Genomic DNA, 7,698 nt, shown 5'->3' with positions numbered 1-7,698 from the left:
TATTACCATCTTACTTGATGAGGTTTGACAAATTTGCCAATTTATGGGAGAGAAGAGAGAAGAGAGAAAGAAAAAAAATACTGTTTCTCGCAGCCAAAAGAATAAGAGTTGCAAGCCACGCAAAAGAGAGATCATTTCCTTTTTTTTCTTTCTTTTTTGAAAACAACCTATAGAAAATAAGCCTTATTTTTGTTAGAATTTTCTGTTGACTAATTTTTTTTATACTACCAAATATTGAAAAATATAAAAAATTATCTTTATAGAAGGTTTTTCAGCAAAACAAACAAAGCTATATACTTTGCTTGGCTTGACCCTCCTACATGTACACGTGGTAGAGAATTGCTGCCTTAATTTCGTTGCAACTTCATTTTGTGCGCCTACCTTTTTCTTTTTTTTTGTATTATTATCTTGACCAAACATATGATAGCCTATCATATGTTTGGTCAAGATAGCCTTTCATCTTCAAGGCAGTAATTATTGAACATTTTTCAACTCAATTTTTTTGTACAAAAATGCTTCTTAGAGCTAGGGAATCACTTGACCTAAATTTTTAATTAGAGAGAGATGGTGAGAGCTCCCATCTATGATTAAAATGGACTAAAGAAAGGTGCATGGAGTGTAGAAGAAGATAATAAAAAGGTCTCATATTCAGAGATTTGGCCACTGGAACTGGCAGGAACTTCCCAAATTTGCAGGTAATTAAGAAACTCTTTGAAGCTGATAGAAATCAATCCAAGGACATTTGTATGATTTTCCTTTACTTTTATTGTTCATTTTTATGCATGATTTGCCTTTATTGACTATCATGATTGTCTTCCATTTTCTGTCATACTTTTCTTTCCTGGGAAAATCCAAATATAAAAAAATAAATTGGAATCCTATGGCATTACAGTACTTTATGTTAATCAACCTTTTTTTGTTATACATTGGTTTACAGGTTTATCAAGGTGTGGGAAGAGTTGCCGACTGCGATGGTTGAACTATCTCCAGCCAGATTTAAAACGAGGAAACTACACAGAAGAAGAAGAGCTTATAATCATCAAATTGCATGAAGAACTAGGCAATAAGTACAGACTTAAATCCTTCTTAATTCTTCAGCAAGAATTTGGATGAACATAACTTTATTTACAAAATCTCCCCTTCTTTCCATGCGCTTTTTCTTGTTTGCATGTTTTCATACTTGATAACAAATATTTATGAGCATAACCTACTTCACGCATGCCAGTCATTTTGAAGAATTCAACGTAAACATGTTGGCATTGTGAATAGTCATAAGCTTCTTATGTCTGCATTAAATGCACCTGTAAGTAACCAAGATATGTCACCATAATTAGTCAGTTTTTTTTTTGAAATGATTCAAAATTAATTTTTCAATGAGCTTAAATATGTAAATACAAATATATGGTTATGTAACTACCTATAAACTTTTGAAATTGAGTTAGATTTGGTGTATATACTGGTGTTCCAGTTCTGCCAATAGGTGCTGTTACTTGAACTTTGTCCAATAGACATTCGATGCAATACGATCTTCTCATTCATTGAAAAGAAGAAACAAAACAAAACAAAAAAAAAACAAAAAAAACCCTCTATATAAACCCCATGTATTTTTCTTTGTAGATGGTCTATGATTGCAGCAAGCTTGCCAGGGAGATCAGATAATGATATAAAAAACCATTGGCATGCCCACTTGAAGAAAAACACCAAGAAAAATCCTACAACATCAAAAATGAAAACGCTATCCAATGAAGCTTACCAACATGATGCTGATATAGCAAATAAAACAGAAGCTGACAGTTTTGTAAGCAATTCTCCCTCTTACCAAGTTCAGGAGAGCTCCCAATTACCCCTAGAAACATTTTCTAGTAAATTCTCATACTTGAGCTTTGATAATGCACCTTTATCTAACATAAATTGGACTGCAGAAGATAGTCTCTCTACATTGGAAACACTTGAGTAATCATTTAGTGACTTCTGGACTGAACCCTTTATATTGGACAATACTTACTTCCAGAATAACTATCCAGAATCCTTGGCAAATGGAGGATTTAGTGCATCTCAATCATGCTACAATGAAGGAATAGATTCCATCTACGAGGCAATGCAAGAATTTGAGAACTACCAGAGAATTAATGAAGATCCATATTTGGTGAACTAGTGTGTTGGTGCAATTTAATATTAAATGAATAAATGAAATATTTATCAATATATATAAGAATTATGATTTTCTTTTTAATTAATGTGAATAATTAGATTAATTGAATGAGAGAAGGTGGGAGTTTCATAAGGTAATCATTTCATAGAGGGGAGCTGAATGTTAAGAAAATAGATTCCTACATTAATACAAAGATCTACATTATGTTATAATTGATGATGTTATTTTCTTAAGAACATGATGCATAAAAATGATACAATCCACACTAGGGGAGGTGAAATGCTGGAGATTTCCAATCCAATTCCATTTTCCCTTGTAATTTCAAATTAGTTTTTGTAATTCTATTGACAAGATGTGATAATTGTATTCTCTCAAATGCTTTCTTTTGTTTCTTTGTTTCGGTGGAAAAAATTTTCCTTGAAAAAAAAATTTTCCAAAAAAAGTGACTAGTTTGATGTTTATTGTAGCGAATCTAAATATGACCTTGAGAAAACTGTTTTATATACATCATTTAATACGCTTAAAAATCATTAATATTTCATATAGACTCAATGCTGGTTTAGGTGAGAATACTAATGGTAGCGGCCTCAAAGATAGTAGTGGTGGCAATGATAGAATTAGCGATGGTTGTGGTGAAGGTTGTGAAGGTGGTAACGGTGATGGTGATGGTGATGGTTTTAGGAGAAAGAAGAAATGAATGGGGGAGGCCATAAGGAAATTGTAGAAAACTACTCCCACTTCTCATAAAAAATGTTTTTCACCATTTTGACTTATTTTATATAAACCATGGAAAACATTTTAGGAAAATCTTAGACCCCAAATTATTTATGCAGTGGATTAGTTGGTATTAATTGAATAATTTATGTGTATTCCAATAAGCAATTCAACTACAATAATCATTCACCATTTCTAAAACAATCAATAGTAAAAGCAATAAAAGGCACATTAATTTTGGTGACAAAGTGGAAAGTTAAGATTTCAATAGAGTATGTAATGTGTCATCGAAGTTCAAGTTGTAATGTTCAAGATGTATGTCAAAGAAGACAGAATTTAAAAATTCTAATTGCCTTGACACTCAATTGATCAACAAGAGTCTTCAACGACCTTTTAAATTTTAATCACAGCTCAATCAATCAAAAGCAAATTCTTGAAATGGCTTGATCGATCAAAAAATAGGAAAGCTAAATCTGACGTGTTTTAACTAAGTCAATATTGTCTTGGTTTTTCGTTCCCTACATGCAAGCGTATAAATTAAAGGTCATATTATAACATGACCCAAAAGATATTTTAGAGAGTTATTTTCATGTTTCTTTTAAACTTTAACGGTTTCAATTCTTCCCCCTCACCACCGGTTCAAGGTTTTGCTCAAAGGAAAGGTTCCTCCAAAGTGTGGAAGGAAAAGGGCTCCAAGTGATTTAGTCACTTTTTCTCCCTCTCCCTCTTTTTGTTATGTTTGAATTACTTGTGTGTTTTTTTATTTTTTATTTAAGACAGCCTAATTTTTATGCATTGCTTTATTTGACATGTTTTGTTTGGTTGTTTTTCAATTTGTTTTTATTTTTTTATAAAATGAAAAAAATTGAAAAATCAGAAAAATATAAAAATAGTGTGTGTTTGTGTACGTTGGTACTTATATACCTTGAATGGCCAATGAAACAAAGTTTTTAAAACTTTATATCTTTTGTAGCTTAGATGAGCATCTCTATGCACAACTAAACAAGTGAGGTTTGTGACTCATGTTTGTGATGAGTAAGATTATGTGATTTCTTGTACTTAACACTCATATCACTCTTTTTTATGAGAAGAACTAGAAAATCCTAAGAGAAAGGCATAAATGACCATCTCACCATTGTTGCCCGCCAATCATGAAATGACATCTGTATGCTTCGGCATAGTAAAAGTGCAATGTCAAAAAATTTAACATAATTGGTATTTCGTTTCTCTCTTTTATATGCCCATGCATGATATGCTTAATAAAAGAAAAATATGCAAAGAAAAATAAAAGCAAAAAGATCAAAATACTTTATATATGATTGCAAGTGTGTATTCTAGGAGATGTGGGAGTTATAGGATGTACCTCGAATGTGATAGTCTCCATCAAACTGTTATGATCGTGTATGAGTTAAATTGATTTACTCATATCTCAAATCGTCATAACATAGAGACACTTATGCAATCTTACGATATTTTTCACACACAACACGCAATATTCTTTGCTACTTTTGATACATGTGCCAATACAATGTGATTTGGCCATCACAAGGTTTAAATGCGCTAATGTATGCTCACTATATTGTCTTAACTTGTTTTTTAAATATAAAATTGGTTAGACTTGTTTAGTGTGTGTGTGTGTTTTAGGATCTATTTGCTTACATTTTTCTTCATTGAGAGATGATTTTGAGAGCTTAAAATGTTGTTTAAATCTTTGGTTGAGTAGCATGCTTGATTGCATTCATATCTATGTGTTTTCTCTTCCTTGAAAAACTGTTTTTAAGCAATCTCAATAGCTCCTCGATTGCTCTCAACAGCTAGGCTATTTATAGAGACCCTTCAACTTTTCTTTATTGCAATCTCGATAGCTCTCAATAGCTATCTCAATCAATCGAGAAACTTTTTGTCTCTTGGATAGCTTCTCGATAGCTACCTCGATCCATCGAGCTTCTTTGCCTAGGAACCTCTCGTTCGATCCTCGATAACTAGTTTGACAGCTGAAAAGCGCCTCTTTAAAGCTCGATAGCTCTCGATCAATCAAGCTTTATAAAGATTCTATATAAGGAGCCATCGCATTTTCTGCACTCATTTCCTCGATCTCTCTCGACAGTTTCTCTCTTTTCTCACTCCAAAACTCTTCAAACTCAAACCCCTCACATTCCTCACTTGATCTTCGGCCTAAATCAAGTGTTCCTCATCTAGTATAATTCTTTCTCACTCATTAATCATGCATTTCACTCTTTTTTGACCTAAGTTTTGAGTTTTGAAAAACTTTTGGGGGTTTTTCAAAATTGATGAGTTTATGGAAAATGTTGGAATGGGTTTTGTACATTTGATCTTAAAACATCATGCATTGCATCACATGTGCATTATAACAATGCCTCATGCATTCTAGATGTGTGTTTTCATTGTGAAACTGATTGTGTGCTGGTAGGTTTGAATTAGGCTGAGCTCATGATGTTTTTACTATTGCATTTCACATACTTATGCATTTTCATGCATACGTACCTTACATATTAAACAAAGCAAAGCATAAAACTAGACTGACTCAAAACAAGAAAGCAAAAACACACAAGCATTGCAATCAAAATATAGAGGAAGAGGGAGAGAGAAAAGTGATTAAATCACTTAGAGCATTTTTCCTTCCACACCTCGGAAGAACCTTTCCTTTTAGCGAACTCTTGAACCGGCAGAGAGGGGAAAGAATTGCAACTATTCAGGTTCAAAAGGAACATAAAGGCTTTGAGTAGATCTCCAAGAGGAGCAAGAGAGAATGAAAACTAATTTTGGTTTCCCGACGAGATCATACTATTGCTCTATTGAATGGCTACCCACTTGTAGCAATTGTTTCGAATATGTCCAGTTGCTTCTTAGTGATGGCAGAGATGCTACTTCTTCTATTTAAACTTTTGGGTATTACCATTTTTAGCCTTAGGGTTTTTAGTCTCTTTCTTAACAAGCTTAGGGATTGCTCCTAAGATAGATTTACTCTTGTCTATATTCTCACTAACTAAAACAATTTTGACATCATTATTCTCAGATTCAATATTATTAGCAGGAGAAACAAACACAATCGTACTGGAAGAAGCAATATTAAGGCAAGAGAAATCACACCCTAAACCGAATCGATCAAAGGCAGATTTCTGGACACTAAGCATTCATCAAGTTTTGTACTTGAAGTCCTCTCCAACTGAGCTCTGAATTGGAATAGTTCTGCTTCAAGTTTCTTGGTCTTCTCAACCAAGAAATTGTTCTCAAACCTCAGTGCTCCAATAGTCTAATTAGTTTCATCAAACTTTGTGGATATTTCTTCTCGTTCAAGATCCACATCACTGAGCTTCTTGGTGGCCAACCTATACAACTTCTCATGGTTTTTGAGACCTTGTATAATTTTGCATAGGCTGTGTGGATGTCATCTTGCTCATCCATCTTTTCAAACTTAGACTCCACCAAGTCCTCTTCTTCATGCATATCTTCCACAATCCCCTCAGTAGGATTTACAGTGGCTGTGAAGGCATTCATGATTCCATCATCCTCATTTTTCAAATCATCCTTAGGTTCGGTGTCGCTCAATGTAGCAACAGGTGCCTTGCTTTTCCCAATGGTTCCGAGATATGTGGGGCACTCTTGTTTCATGTGTATTCAAAGTCTTGACACTCGAAACACTTAGGTCTTGAAGGAACAATGTACTGACCACCATCCCTAGCATCCTTCTTCCCTTTGTCTTGGCTCTTAAACTGAGAAGAACTAGATTGCTTACGATCCTTGTCAAAGCCATTCTCATTGGCTTTCTTCATGAACTTCTTGAATTGTCTTGTGATGTAGGACTTCATTTCAGAATCTTCATCTTCTAAAGACTCATCCGTGTCATTGCTCTTGGCCTTCAATGCCATGCTCTTACCCTTACTTGATTTTCTGATTCTTGTCAAACCTAACTCATAGGTCTACAGATTACCAACCAGCTCTGTCAAAGGATTTTGTCAATGTCCTTTGATTTGTATGAAATCTCTCGAGTAGAGATCTGAGTACCTTTCTAACAATCTTGGGGTTAGGAATGGTTTCCCTAAGATTAAAGGCCAAGTTCACTATGCCTTGAGCTTGGCATAGAACTCATCAAAGAACTCATCATCCTCCATCTTAATCTCTTCCAAGATTGTAGTGAGCCTCTAAAGCTTTGAGTCCTTGATAGCCTTGATTCCCTCATAGGTTGTCTGGAGAATGGTCCATGCTTCCTTGGCAGTTTCAGTAGAGGATATCTTCTTAAACTCCCCATTCGTGACCGCACTGAATAAAGCATTCAATGCCCTGCTGTTGATATTTTCCGCCTTGATCTTAACATCATCCCAATCAACCGATGCTTTTTTTGGCTTGGTCCAGCCTATCTCTATAGCTTGCCACACCTTTTCATCTAATGACTACAAGAAAGCTCTCATGCATACTTTCTAGTATGTATAGTTAGTGTCATTAAATAAATAAAGTATAATAAAAGACTGTCCTCTATCCATGACAAACAGGGGTCAATGGATCACACAGCAAAGATTAACCCTAATCATAGTGTGCTTACTCTAATACCACTTGATAGACTAAGAATGTATTGACCCCTTGTGATAAATTAATTGATTAATTAGCCAAGTTAATTAATTAATCCAATTAACATGTAAAACGCGTGGCAGCATAAAAAAATCACCAACTAAGTTAATATGCAGCGGAAAATAAAGTTAACACGGTGATTTGTTTATGAATAGGGAAAACCTCCAAGGCAAAAACATCACCAGGTGAATTTAAGGTCACCATTCCTAAGAATCCACTATTATCACAACAAGCGGTTACAAGTA

The 7,698-nt window shown here is 34.3% G+C and overlaps 1 pseudogene; it reads left to right on the top strand.

The window, feature by feature from the left end:
* The first annotated feature begins 519 nt into the window (after positions 1-519).
* On the top strand, positions 520-2,155 carry LOC142638750 (transcription factor MYB14-like; annotated as a pseudogene).
* The last annotated feature ends 5,543 nt before the right edge of the window (positions 2,156-7,698 follow it).

Source organism: Castanea sativa, chromosome 6 (genome assembly GCF_040712315.1).
Source record: "Castanea sativa cultivar Marrone di Chiusa Pesio chromosome 6, ASM4071231v1".
In the NCBI taxonomy this organism is placed as follows: domain Eukaryota; kingdom Viridiplantae; phylum Streptophyta; class Magnoliopsida; order Fagales; family Fagaceae; genus Castanea; species Castanea sativa.
This window is presented reverse-complemented; position numbering and strand designations above follow the sequence as displayed.